General features: G+C 39.4%; 1 pseudogene; it reads left to right on the top strand.

Annotated features, from left to right (window-relative positions):
• The first annotated feature begins 10455 nt into the window (after positions 1-10455).
• On the top strand, positions 10456-10572 carry LOC148370716 (U2 spliceosomal RNA; annotated as a pseudogene).
• Positions 10573-12137: the final 1565 nt, after the last annotated feature.

Genomic DNA, 12137 nt, shown 5'->3' on the forward strand with positions numbered 1-12137 from the left:
ACTGGCCATCGGCGGAGTCGGACTGGCAAGCAGGGGACTCAGACAGGGAAGCAGGGGAGTCAGACAGGCAAGCGGGGGACTCAGACAGGGAAGCAGGGGAGTCAGACAGGCAAGCGGGGGACTCAGACAGGGAAGCAGGGGAGTCAGACAGGCAAGCAGGGGAGTCAAACAGGCAAGCAGGTGAGTCAAACCGACAGACGGGCATGGAAGGTCGGCCGACAGGCGTGGCGTTGAGGCCGACAGGTGCGGTGTTGAGGCCGACAGGAACCACGGACAGCTCGGCGCCAAATCCTCCCCGGAACCCCATTCGAGGCACAGCAATGGCCACGACGGACAGGGCCGTGGTTCGAGTGGGAAGGGAAGGTGACGTCGCGGCCAGAGAAGGAGCCGCGGAAGGCGGGGCCGTTGCCGATAGGAGCTCATTCAGCAAACGAGACAGGGACTCAGTCCGCTGAGCTAATTGCTTCATCTGGCGTTGCATGCGTTGAGCTTGCTCGGCCTGCAGCTGAAGGGCGGCGACCTCACTGGGCGATTGCCAAACGGCGTCCTCCACCATTCCCCAAATTGTGTTGGGATCGTTCGCTGAGTTCCCATCGTATGGCCAGACCATTCTGTCAAGAAACGGACCAGGAGGCAGGAAGTCATATGCGTAGACGATCTGTCACTTTAAATAAAAAAGAAAAAGTTGTCCAACACACAACTGGACCAAAAACAAAATAAAGCAGGTTCAAAGGCAGGCAAAATTACAATCTAGGCATTACTCAGGTCAAACAGGCATGAACAGGTTTTCCACAAGGTTTAGCAATGGTCTGGCAACGGGCAGTCCCAAAAGGAGCGTTTACTCCAAAAGCAATCAGTCCAATGCGTCTCAGCCGGTGTCAAGGGGCGGGGCCAGCTGGGCGCCATGACAACCGTGCAGGACATGACAATATCACTCTATGATGACTTAGTTAAACAAACCTGGAATGCTATATATGGTACAGATGATGTGGATCGTGCGTTTGACATGTTTTTGGAAATATTCACCAACAAGTATAACAAAAATTGCCCAATGAGACAAACTAAAATTAAGAATAAATCTGTAAACCATCCATGGATAACTAAGGGTTTATATAATGCTTGTAAGAAAAAAAACACCGTACATAGAAAATTTAATAAACTAAGAACTGAGGAAGCCGAATCCCGATATAAAACGTATTAAAACAAATTGACAGGAATATTAAGAGCAAGCAAGAAATTATACTATACCAATTTATTACATCATAACAAAAGTAATATCAAAGGTATTTGGGATATATTAAATAGTGTAATAAAAGGAAAGAATGTAAGTAATGCATATCCAAACTATTTTATTGATAAGAACAGTGAAAATTATAATTTAAATCAAGTTGTGGAGAATTTCAATAGTTATTTTGTAAATGGTAAATGTTAGACCAGAACTCGCTGCAAATGTCCCAGAGTGCAGTGCTAAACAATTTGAGTCACTGATAAAAATTAACTCCAAGACCATGTTTTTATCTGAGGTTACAGAATCAGAAATCTTAGACGTGGTTAACAACTGTAAAAACAAAACGACTATGGATTGTTTTGACATCGATATGGTACTAGTTAAGCAAATTATACAGTGCATCCGGAAAGTATTCACAGCGCTTCACTTTTTCCACATTTATTAAAAATAGAAAACTAAGAAATCACATTTACATAAGTATTCACAGCCTTTGCTTAATACTTTGTTTATCCACATTTGGCAGCAATTACAGCCTCAAGTCTTTTTGAATATGATCCCACAAGTTTAGCACACCTATCTTTAGGCAGTTTTGCCCATTCTTCTTTGCAATAAGTCTCAAGCTCAATCATGTTGGCTGTGCACGTTTGTGCATATTTTTAATAAATTCAAAAAAAGTAAAAAAACAATCTTTTTCACATTGTCATAATGGAGTATTTTGTGTAGAATTTTGAGATAAGAGATTAAATTAATACAATTTGGAATGAGGCTGTAACATAACAAAATGTGGAAAAAGTGAAGGGCTGTGAATACTTTCCGGATGCACTTTAAATAACATTGTGAAACCATTGACCTACATCTGTAATCTATCATTTCTAACAGGCAAATTTCCAAATCAAATGAAAATAGCAAAAGTTATACCAATATACAAAAATGGAAACAAGCACATTTTTACAAACTATAGACCGGTATCTCTGCTTCCTCAGTTCTCTAAAATATTAGAGAGACTTTACAATAATAGACAAGAACAATTTGTAGATAAACATAAATTGATTAATGAAAGTCAATATGGTTTTAGAGCAAACAGATCAGCAACAATGGCAATTATTGGTGCAGTAGAAGAAATCACCCATAGTATAGAAAAGGAGAGATACGCAGTCGGGGTATTTATTGACTTAAAAAAAGCTTTTGATACCATTAATCATAATATACTATTAAAAAAACTGGAAAGATATGGGATCAGGGGAGTGGCTATGCAATGGATTCAAAGTTATTTGACGGGGAGGAAGCAATATGTAAAAATGGGAAAGTCATCTGAATACTTGGACATCTGTTGTGGAGTACCAAGGGGTTCTATCCTGGGACCAAAGTTATTTAATTTATATATTAACGATATTTTTAATGTTTCAAAACTATTTAAAATAGTAATATTTGCAGACAACACTAACATTTTCTATTCAAATGATAATTATATTGATTTGGTAACCTGTATTAATCGTGAACTAATTAACCTAAAAGTATGGATGGATATAAATAAATGATCTTTAAATTTAAATAAAACCAAAGTAATATTATTTGGTAATCGTAAGGCAACTCATGATTTAGAAGTAAAAATGGATGGTGTTGCAATAGACATTTTTAGGGGTCATAATAGACAATAAAGTAAGTTGAAAAACACACATCAGACACATACAAACTAAGGTATCTAAAAGCATTTCAATAATTAATAAAACCAAATTTCTTTTAAATTATAATGCATTGTATTTATTATATTGTTCTCTAGTTCTGCCATATTTAATATATTGTGCAGAAGTCTGGGGCAATAATTACAAAAGTTCACTACAGCCCCTTTTTATCCTTCAAAAACGTGCAATAAGAACTATACACAGGGTAGGATATCGGGATCATACCAATATTTTATTCATGCAGTCCAAATTATTAAAATTGATTGATTTAATGATTTTTTTCACTTTACAACTGTTATTTAAGATCAACAAAAATAGTGCCAGAAAACATACAAAAATTATTCACTCAGAAAGATGGAAATTATAACTTGAGGGGCTGTAGTAAATTCAAAATCCCAAAGGTGAGAACAACCAGGAAAAGTATGTGTGTGTCTGTGTGTGGAGTCAAACTTTGGAATAATTTACAAGATGAGATCAAACAATGTCCAACTATCCATGTGTTCAAATTTAAATACAAAAAAGCATTACTGGCGAAATACAGGGATGAAGAAAATGGGATATGAGGGAGATTGGAAATACTGCGTTTAAAACTATGGTTAACTTGTTGTTATTGTTGCTATTATTATATCAGAACAGTTATTATAAATATTATGTTTCTTTTTATTGTTGTTATTATCATTGGTGCCGCAGTGACATTTGGTAACTAGGCGCATTATGACGTTGAGGGATGGGTATTGCGAAGATTAGTGTATAAAATCTGTGGTTATTGTAATTATTATAATTATTGATATTGACCTATGTAATAAGTATATCCATGAGATTTTGTTATATTAGACATAAGAGGAAAGGAGGATTTGTAAAATGTATTTAATAGAGAAGATAAAGGGGTAGGAAAAATAAGCATCTGCTTCTGACTACCCCTTTTCGAACATGTTATGTGACATTATTTTGTTGTTGACTCATTGTTTTTGTCCTGTTTTTATTTTAATGTTCGAAATAAAAGTTTTCATTCATTCATCATCTCAGGGGAATCCATAACTTCAAGGTCCAATATTCCCGCAAAACATTAAAAAGCCATTTTGCCACCTGAGAAGGTATTCATTTGTGGAAAGATACAGATATTGACTTTAAAAATGTCCCTAATTTACATAAATTAAAACAATCATTACTATACGTATTTTATCAAGCTTTTATCAAACTATAACATGTTATAGGAGTCACTAGTGATAATATCACTTTGTGGGTTGTGGTGCTGTTTCTTCTTCCCTGCAAGGAAACAAATTAATAGTGGTAAGCACTTAAAGGGATATCGATATTCAAAACATGTCAAACGTAAGAAAATAGTACATGTTTTTTGTATAATATCTGTATGTATTTCATCGGTATATTCCAATCATTTTAAAGACAGCTTGACTTCCTGAGCTGTGTCATAGGAGTAACACAGGCACCCTTGCAAGCCAGTCACCATATTAGTTTACATGTTAATTAGTCAAAGTGGTTAGAAGTGTTTTAAGCCGTTTTAGTAGTTCTTGAGGAGAAGGCCTTGGCGTTGTGTCGCAAGTGAGTGAAGCAATGGTACATACCATGACGAGCAGCCAAAATGGGGCAAACTGGAAAAAATTACACAGAGAGCTAATAGGGGCTAACAAAGCCGGGAATAAACGAATGGACACCGCAGGCTAGCTGGTGGAAAAATGTAAGGCTGACCGAAAACATGCAGTAAGCAGCCAGGCTACCCGGGGAAGCAACAGAAAAAACAGATGCGGCAACAAACATGAACCAAGCCAGGAATAAACCAATAGAAGCCAGAGGCTAGCCGCCTAGTCGACTGCTAACAGGTTAACCTGGACCAAACAAAACTGGAAGCTTTCGGTATCCACGACGCTAATAGGGAGCTATCCGGACACCATTTTGCTAACGGCGACACACGCTGAGAAAATCACAAAAGAAAAACCATAAACGTCGACTTCAATGGTGCGGAAGGCAAAAAAGGAAAGTAAGTTGTAACGGAGGCCGGTAAACCTACCTCATGCAGATTTTTGAGCTCAAAGCACGCAAATCAGACAAAAGAGCAACACGGTAAGCAAAGTTCCAATTTCTCTAAGCAGAAATGTGCTGTATGTAGTCGCTGCTCACTATTTTGGAGGTGTGTCGTATGTTATTTGAACGAGACACAACATTGGTAGGAGTCTCATCTTCTTCCGGTGACGTCACAGCTCTCGAGGACGTGAGCCTAATTGGTCAACGTTGAGACTACATTTCTCGATCTCCCCGACGCGTGGAATATCTTGAAACATGTCTGCATTATGGTGGGGAGAAACACGACACTATCTGTGACAAATTTTTGATTTTATTTTTTTGTTTAGTTGGGGTGCTTTTACATGGCACCTAGCTAAAAACCCATGCGAAGGCCTAAGTTACAACCGCTCAGCCATTTTGGAGCCTCTAAGTCACATACAAACACACACATGCACGAATTGAGATTTATTAAGTAGAGTATAGATGTTGTTTTTTGTGCCTAAATGAAACCACAAACAAGTAAACAAACTTTTCAACCAGTTGACGAGGGACTAATAATCGGGCAGACCCGAAAGGCCTCCAGACGGGAATAAAAGTCGTCCATCCGTCCGCCATCTGACTTGGACCGCCGCAGTTACTGCTGTCAATTTCATCTCGGCAGATCTGACACCTCAACCCACGAAGAAGGGGACCGGGTTCTGACGGGAGCGCCAGCCGCCTTCGGTTCTACTGGGCCCGCTCAACGAAGGAGGCCTTCTGTCGGCGGGCGAGAGAGAGCGTGGCGGCCATCCACGCCACGTGGGAGTCCCTGCTGTTCCGGTGGCTGCCAGGCGGGCCTCGCCGATGCTTGGCTGGCTCGACCGGGCCCCATCTGACGGGGCCGCTCGCTTCCCGGGGCCCCAGACGGCTGCGGCCGCCGAGCGGGAGGGAGAACCGGGGCCGCAGATTGTTGGAGAGCGTTTGCGTGTAAATACAGGAATCGGGCCGGGGTCTGGCTTCAATATTGAAGCTGTTCGTGGCTCCGAGGTCCCTTCCGGCATTGTGTGTGTTTACATGTATGTGCGTGGCATGGTCCAGTGCATCAGAACCAAACAGCTGCCAAATTGCTGCAAATGTTTTAATACAAAAGCATCCTGCGCTCTCTAATTACATCGAAGCAAATGCCGGATGCACAACAGAAACGGGCGTGTTTTCGCCGAATAATTGGCGTTTCATCGACATCGGATTCCATCGAAACATTTAAAGAAAGTACTGTTTAGCAAAATAGGTCATGTTGAACTTGATTTATAATCGTTATTAATTATGAGCTCATTCTGATCTTTATCAGCCTCATTTTGATGTGTGGTAGACCACCGGGATACGGCAAGCCCTCCATACAAAGTTTTTACTTTAATTTGTGGAAGAAAGTGTTCTTTCGCCTCATCTTTATTGCATTTTCCCCACTATACGACGTAAACAACATATTTTGTGTGTCTAAAACTTTTTAAATTCATACATAGTTTGGTCTCTAAGATTCCTTTTTGATATTGCTTGCTGTCAAAGCAAACGCTGGTCTATTATTGGTTTACGTCACGGCATAGTGACAATGCAGAGGTACTATTAGATCCATTACCTTCCACAATGCCTTTCTTTTCATTCAGTTCAGAAACTTGCATGCTCCGCAAAGATTTTGTAAACAGCTATACAATACCAGTTATTATATACTGTATATATTTGCTGTGGCCCCCAACAAATGCAGTGATGCTGAAGGGAGAAGGAAAAGATGATAAACATGGAAATGAAGCTTGCCATTATGAACAGATTTGAAGAAAGCACACAAAATTGGCAGTACAATATTGCAATTTCTGTCCTCTAATAATCCAATATGGGTCCCAAAGTTTGCAGTAATGCTAAAGGGAGACGTGAAAACATGATAACCATCGAAACAAAGCCTGTCGTTATCAAGAAATATGAGCGGTTACCCTTTGCTAAGTTGCATGGCTGCAATCAATGGACAATTTGGACTTTTTATAAAAATGAGAAGAAAAAAGAAAGGAAATCAGATGTGAACAATCCTTTCAAGCAAAAGTTCTTAAATCGTTTCAATTTTAATGGGCCATCTCCTAGTTAGCGTTTAAACATGATGTGGTACGGATGTGTTGTAGAGCCTGTCTGAGCTTAAATTTGATGTCTTTGAATACTGAAGATCCGAGTAAACTTCTTTGTTCTGTTACTGTACACTAACAGATGCTGTTTCCTTTTTAATAAATCATTTTCTAAATCCAATTTCGTGTTTGCACTTATGGGATTTTCTTCCCTGACGACAGCCTGATGAAATCAAAAGACAAATGGTGTTGATTTTCATCATCAGATTCAATTATCAAATCCAAAAACGAGGACAGACAGAAATATCCGATCGCAGCCATTCATACGAGCCAGCGTCTTCTGCCGGCATATGTTTGTTAGTCGGCTTTTCTCTTTGTAAGCTTTCGTACCAAGAAGGACGCGTTAAAACTTGACAATCTCACTTCTGACTCACTGATTTAACTACATCGATGGAGGAACTGCGTCGGAATTCTCCTGTGGTGTAAATCTGTTTGGGTTTGCATGCCACCCCCCCTAAAAGAAGAAATGCAGTTTGTGAGTCTGGGCGAGCAAAGTGATAAAAGCCCGGCTTGTTTGGCAGTAATTGTGAGGGTGCGCCTGGCCCGCGCTAGCTAGCTGGACACGAGCAGGAAGCTAACACACAACCACCCCCCACCCCAACTCCCCTGCAGGTTTTTCTTCAAGGCTGGAGTCAATACGAGAGTGTGGCCCCCCTCCCCGAACGCATACATCCAGTCTACACCGTCAAACTTTTAGCACCTGATGTCCCCAAAGTCAATTTTTCAAGAGAAATGGGTCAGGAAAGGTTGTCGGGCAAATGGGGGTGAGGGTGAGTGTGGGGCCAATGAGCTAGCGCGCACTCGTGGCCTTGTCACTTGAAACGCCGCGTGACTTAGTGCTAGGCTAGGGTCAACTGTTTTGTTTTGTTTTTCTGTATCCTTGCAAAGTCAGGCTAGCATGGAGCTCCTCGAATGTCGCTAATGATAGGCGAAAAGAACAGGGACTCAAAGTGAATGTTGATTTATAAAGTCATGTAAGAAATGTTTTTTTCTCATAATTTGTTCAAATAGATCCAGCTTGTGTTTTCGAAATTACATAGAAGGGACGGGTAGTTGAGCCTGAGTTAGCGTAGTATTTATATTATTAATCTCAAACAGGAACTTGAACAGTGTGTCGAATAATAAAGTGATGGAATCGATGTGTTTTTTTACGTCCCTTTCATGTTTTGTTCAGAGTATTCAAGTTCGTGTTAAAAACATGTCCTGCGTCTTCTTCCTTTCATGTTTAGTTCAGTTTGAGCAAGTTGGTAGTCTGACAAATCCTGCGTAAAGTTTGGTTCCGTGCAAGCTAGTTAGTGTTTCAACTTGTCCTGCTTTCTCCCTCTTTCGTGTTCTCTTCAATGTAAGCTGTGCCATCTTTTTTTCATATTTAATTCGGTTGGAACTAGTTAGTATTTCAACATGTTCCTCTGTCCTTTACCTTGATGTTTTGTTCAGCGCAAACTAGTTTGTGTCGTAACCTATTCTGCATTCTAACACTTTCATGTTTTGTTCAATGCTCACCCGTTTGTGTTTCAACCTATTCTTCATTATTTCCCATGTTTTCCTGAGTCCTAACTGTGTCATCCTTCTTCAACCTTTTGTCCAAGTAGAGCTAGTTAGTGTTCCAAAACATCCCTGTGTCCTCTTCCTTTCGTCTTTGTATCAGTGCAAGCTAGTTGTGTTCCAAATCATCCTGTGTGGTTTTGCGAGTTAGTGTTGCTAGTTAATGTCTTTTGTATTTTTTCCTGTAAGAGCTGGTTTGTGTTCCAACATATTCATGTGTCCTCTTCCTTTTATGTTTTGTTCAGTGCAAGCTAGATTGTGTTCATACATCTAATGTGTCCTCTTCCATTCATGCTTGGTTCAGTTAGAGGTAATTTGCATTCAAACATATTCTGCATTATCTTTCTTTCATGTTTTTAGTTAAAGCTGGCTTGTGATACAACATTTCCTGCATTCTTTCATGTTTTTTTAGTGCAAGCTGGTTTGCATTTTAACATATGCTGCATCATCACTTTTTGTGTTTTGTTCAGTTAGATTTTTGAAACAATATTACTTTCTCAAGGTCCCCCCAAAAAAAAATTTCTGTGTTTTGTTCAGTTAGAGCTAGTTTATATTCCAACAAATCCTCCTTTGTCTTCATTTCGAGGTTCGTTCATTGCTCGATAGTTTGTGTTCCAAAATATCTTGCATCTTCTCTCTTTCTTTAATTTTTACATCTTATTTTTCCATGTTTTGTTCATTTAGATCTAGTTAGTACTTTAACATTACATAGCAGGGATGTGTGGCTGAGCCGGTAGTTTTGAGATATTTGAATTTTAAAACAGGAACTTGAACTGTGTGTCGGATAATAAAGTGATGTACTCAATGGCGGTTTGTTTTCTATTTTTTGACAAGATCCTTTCATCTTTTGTTCATGCCAGGTAGTCTGTGTTCCAACATATCCTGCTAGACCTAAGATTTATGGCCCGAGCCCGAACCCGAACCCGAACCCGAGGCAATTTCGGGCCGGGTCGGGCCTGAAATGTCAGTCATACGGTCGGGTCGGGTCGGGTTCGGTCCTGCTTTTTTTTTTTTTTTTTTTAAATTAATTAATAATTATAAATATATGTTCATTAAAAATATATACTTAAACTATGTATGGATACTAGACCAAGGAATACTTGTTATAAAATAAATAATTTGGATAAAACGGAGAAGGAGCTGTAATTGCTTTTAACGGAGCCAGAGCATGCTGGCATGGTGACATTTTCATCCGCGTTAAAAACGCAATTTGTAGAATACGATCGCGCTTTATTGTTTAAATAAACGCGTTATATAGACTAGGATCTCCCAATTGTTATAATTAGCTCGCTTTATTGTTTTAATAAGCGTTTTATATAGAATACGATCGCTTTTGTCGGAAGCGTACATTGACGTTGGTGACATTTTCATCCGCGTTAAAAAACGCAATTTGCAGAATAAAATCACGCTTTATTGTTTAAATAAACGCGTTATATAGACTAGGATCTCCCAATTATTATAATTAGCTCGCTTTGTTGTTTTAATAAGCGTTTTATATAGAATACGATCAGGGGGGGGGGAATTTGCATAGGAGTTGGAAAAGGGCACAACACGTCAACACCCCCTCAATGATAGTGCTGCGCTAAAATCTTAAGGACGTACTACTACTGCTGCTGTGGATTATGGCCCAATGATCAAGTCGTCAAAATGACGGACGCCCTTAAATGTTTTCGCTACCTCAAAAAAAAAAAAAAAACGTCAATGACAGATTGTAGCTTAATGTAACATCTGCAGTGCAGACACAGAAATATAAAAGATGTAAATGTTTATACAGTTTTATTTAACTTAGGCCTAGATGTTGTAATTGTGCAACTTGTTGCGCTCGTGGACAGTGTCTGTAGCTTGGCCTTTGGCTAAGTTGATTTTTGCAATCCGGAGATGGAATAAGAGCTTGCTCTGTCCACTCCACGCATCGGCCCGGTATTGCAGTACCTCCGGGAACGGTGCATTCGCAATGATCACAGCAAGGCTTTAGGGATAGGACCTTAACTTGGCCTTTTGGCTGAGAGTAAGTGTCCCGGCTCCTAGGCTTTGTAGCGTATTATGAACTGACCGATAACGGATAATGGATAATGAATAACGAAGATAGAACAATAACCCTTAAAAACCCCCAGATGTTGTAACAAAAGGCAGAGTTTAATTTGTTATCATAAATCACCCCTCCTTATAAATAAAATATGTAATTTCGGGCCCCTTCCGGGCCCGGCCAGCAAATCCAGTTAATTAGTCGGGCTCGGTCCGGGTCGGGTTTAATCCCCCTCGGGCCTGCGTCGGGCTCGGGTGCTTTTTTTTGGCCCGATCTTACCTCTATATCCTGCATCATACTTCTTTTATACTTAATTCTGTAAGAGCTAGTCGATATTCCAACATATCCTGCTTCTTTTCGTGTATTGATCAACTCAAGTCAGTTTGTGTTAGAAACGTATCCTGCGTTATTTCATATTTCATTCAGTTATAGCCAGTAAGTTTCCTAGCATAGCCTGCCTCCTTTGTCTTTTATATTTGATTCAGTTGTCGCTAGTAAGTTCCCCAACAAAGCATGCGTTGTTTTCCTTTCACGTTTTTTATTCAATGTTAACTAGCTTGTTTTTGAGACGTATCCTGCAACCTCTTACTTTCACATTTAATTCAGTTTTAGCTAGTAAGTTCTTAACATAGTCTGCATATTTTCTTTCATATTCCATACAGGTATAGCTAGTAAGTTTCCCGACATATCATGCATTGTCTTCCTTTCGTATCTTCAGTGCTAACTAGCTTGTGTTCCAAAATATCCTGACCATTTTAACAGTTTTTCGGGCTGGTTAGTGGACAAAAATATTTCTGATGAATACTGAAGAGCGTTGTAAACTTCGTAGTCCTGTTTCTGTTCAGGTCGAGTTGGTTTATTGTCCAACATAACCTGCGCCTGAGCCTGTATTAGCGTAGTTTTAATGTCTTTAAATTCTAAAACATTAACTCGATGCACGTGTCAAGTAATAAAGCAATGAAATCAATGTTTTTTATGTTTCTTTTCATGTTTTGTTCAGAGCAAGCTAGTTTGTGTTCAAAACATATACTGTTTTTTTTGTTTCATGCTTTGTTCAGTTGGAGCAAGTTGGTATCCAAACTATCCAGTGTTGTCCCTATTTTGTGTTTTGATTAGTGCAAGCTAGATTTTGTTTCAACCTTATCCTGCATTCTCTTTTCATGTTTTGTTCAGGGTGCTTTCATATTTTTTTAGTCAGAGCAACATATCTTGCGCTGTCCCCTGTTTTGTTAAGTGTGAGCTAGCTGGTGTTTCAACATATCTTGCGTCTTCTTTATTTCAGGGTTTTGTTCTTTTGGAAGTAGTAAGTGCTTCAAGATTGCATGGCAGGGATGCGTCTGGAGCCTGTGTGAGAGAAATTTTGATGTCTTTAAATTCTAAATATCCTAGTTAAAATTATTGTTCTGTTTCTGTTTAGGTCAAGCTAGCTTTCATTTCAACGTATCCTGTTTCTTGTACTTTCATGTTTTGTTCAGTTAGATCTTGGGAGTATT

The sequence above is a fragment of the Urocampus carinirostris genome, chromosome 2 (genome assembly GCF_059441175.1).
Source record: "Urocampus carinirostris isolate Australia breed hairy pipefish chromosome 2, RoL_Ucar_1.0, whole genome shotgun sequence".
Lineage (NCBI taxonomy): Eukaryota > Metazoa > Chordata > Actinopteri > Syngnathiformes > Syngnathidae > Urocampus > Urocampus carinirostris.